This window comes from Phascolarctos cinereus, unplaced genomic scaffold (assembly GCF_003287225.1).
Source record: "Phascolarctos cinereus isolate Bilbo 61053 unplaced genomic scaffold, phaCin_HiC Scaffold_4;HRSCAF=312, whole genome shotgun sequence".
NCBI classification, from domain to species: domain Eukaryota; kingdom Metazoa; phylum Chordata; class Mammalia; order Diprotodontia; family Phascolarctidae; genus Phascolarctos; species Phascolarctos cinereus.
Genome location: NW_027555847.1, coordinates 431,620,684 through 431,622,559, shown reverse-complemented (window position 1 = coordinate 431,622,559; position 1,876 = coordinate 431,620,684). Strand labels below are relative to the sequence as shown.

Below are 1,876 nucleotides of genomic sequence, written 5' to 3'. Positions count from 1 at the left end.
AGTAGCCATGTAATAATACATACGCTCTTTGGGAATTCCACAGTCCTGCATTACCATTGCTGGCATAAACAGTGTTACTAAAGAACTGAAAGGAAACAAGATGCTTTCCCTCCCCACCTTTTTTATGTGCCATCTATGTATAATCACCAGATTTCCTTCCCAATGTCCCCCGATTCCTAAGATTTTCAAGTTCAACACCACATATTCGTCACCACTTTTTTTTTTCCATTAGGGTATCTCACAGGAAGATAGTATTATACAATTTTAGGGTTGGAAGAGATAATTCCTTAAGTAAATTGGGCTCTAGAGAGATGAAATGACTTGCTTAGCACAGCACACGGCACTTAAATGCTTGCTGATTTATTCATTGACTGCTTAAGGTCACACAGACATTAAGTAGTAGCAAAAAAACCCAAAAAACAAACAAAAAACAAAACAGGATTCAAATCCAGTTTTTTGCTTGTTTGTTCATTTTTTAAATATAAGCAAAATAGGTTTACTGGAATGTCCTTAATCACAATTGAAAGTAGAAGTATTGAAAACATTAATTTCTCCATAAATATATGGAAACAATTTCCAAAACCTAATTTTTTTTTACATGAGAAAAATTAGACATTTTGTTAGTGTTGTTGTTCCTCCTCAATTCAGAAAGGAGATCAATAACATTGGGGGGGGTGATATCTTGGCTTGCAAGTAAACTTGATTTAGGTGAGGCAGAGCTGTGCAGGCATTGGCTTTACTCTCTCCTCCAGAGTCCAGTAGCAAGACATGGGTCAAGTTGACTGGAAAAAGCCCCCATACATGTAATCATTAACTGAATGGCTATCATCCCTTTTTACAAAATGTTTCATCTCTTACCTCCCACCCTATCCCTGAACTGGATGCAATAAATCCCCACCTCTCTAGTTTACAGTAAGAAATTGTGTTAAATTATAAGTATCGTCGTCAATGTTTAACTCTATATCTAAATAATATATTGGCATGTATGTCATTTCAAATCAGGCTCTTAGAACATGGCAAAGTAGATGTTTCTGTTTTAAAAATAAATTAACGCAAGAGGATTTTGGTGAAGGTGGGGAGGCTAATTGGGAATTTCTCAATGCTCCAATTTGAACCGGACACTTGTTTCTATTTACTTCTTGTGAAAATACACTTTTGAAAGTCATATACATATTTCATTAAATTATGCAGCAACCTTCTTTTTTTAATTGTCCCAGAATGGATTTATTGGAGTTCTCTGGTCACTGAATCAAGTCCAATATTTCAGGACTATAGGGATGATAATCACCAGTAAAAGGATTACAGCTACAAGAGCCATGATTGCCTTAATTTTCCATCTTTGCTACCACATTTGTCTTTGAAGCTGTTTAGATTGATTACTAAAAGCTGTTGCATTTTTTGATAAACTTTCTGATTTGCCTTGTAGCTCATCTAGTCTCTCTTCTTTCAAATACTTCTGTAATATTTGCTTGGATAACATCGACTACTTTATCCACTTGATTATGTCCATGCTTAATTTTGTCAATCTGAGGTCCAAATTTGTTCCAGACAGGCCCCTTAGGAACAATTCCTCTTCTTTATCTGAATCTTCTTCCAAAAGATTTCTCCTTGAGCTTTTCACAAAACTAGTGACATCATCGTCATTTAGGTGGCAATTGAATTTTGGAGGCATCTTTATTACTCAAAAAGCTGTTTTCCTTTTCCCAGCTTTAAGAGGCAGATATACACCACCTGGACATCTCCCAGGAGGCTTCTGGTAACCCACTGGATCCAGGACAAGCCAGTGGGACAGGACTGCACTGGGCAGGGGAAGAGGAAGGAGTGGGAGTAGAGGAAGGAGGGAATAGCCTTGAGTTTCTGTCCAAATTTAGGGTTA

At 37.0% G+C, this 1,876-nt stretch overlaps 1 pseudogene; it reads right to left on the bottom strand.

Annotated features, from left to right (window-relative positions):
* Positions 1-1,249: 1,249 nt before the first annotated feature.
* On the bottom strand, positions 1,250-1,672 carry LOC110217979 (vesicle-associated membrane protein 4 pseudogene; annotated as a pseudogene).
* Positions 1,673-1,876: the final 204 nt, after the last annotated feature.